We start from the raw sequence: 759 nt of genomic DNA on the forward strand, positions 1-759 counted from the left end.
GAGAAGATACTGAGAGGAGAGAAGATACTGAGAGGTGAGAGAGAAGATACTGAGAGGTGAGAGAGAAGATAGTGAGAGGTGTGTGTGTGTGTGTGTGTGTGTGTGTGTGTGTGTGTGTGTGTGTGTGTGGGTGTGTGTGTGGTGGAGGAATAAGTTTGCTCTCCCCCCCTCAGCTGTATGGTAATTCAGCCAGCACCTGCTCTCCCCTCAATAACAGCGGGAGCGCGCCTCCCTTAGCAGAGTGCGCGTCCACATGTCCCATACACAATACACTCTCCCCTTCCCTACACACACACACACACACACACACACACACACACACACACACACACACACACACACACACACACACACACACACACACACACACACACACACACACACACACACACACACACACACACACTTCCATTCACATCAAACAAACATAACCTGACAAATATGGCTTCTTTGTCTTTTAATATTGACCAAATGTCGAAAAAAAACATAATTGAAGTCTGTGGTGTGTGTGCGCGTGCGTACGTGTGGTGTGCGTCTGTGTGATAGGGAGCAGGAGATGGGACTTATTTCTTAATTAGGTCCTTCATTAGAAGTGTGATTTGTCTGCAGTATAATGGGGCTGCCGTGCACGTACATTGCGTCACTTTGCTCAGATATGACGTCAAGGATGCGTTTCTCCGGTTACCTGATGCTGAGACAATCACCCCCCCCCCATGCCCTCCATCCCATCACAAAACAATGAGACACGCTTTCCCCTAC

This window comes from Notothenia coriiceps, unplaced genomic scaffold (genome assembly GCF_000735185.1).
Source record: "Notothenia coriiceps isolate Sejong01 unplaced genomic scaffold, NC01 NC01_scaffold00007770, whole genome shotgun sequence".
Taxonomy (NCBI): Eukaryota; Metazoa; Chordata; class Actinopteri; order Perciformes; family Nototheniidae; genus Notothenia; species Notothenia coriiceps.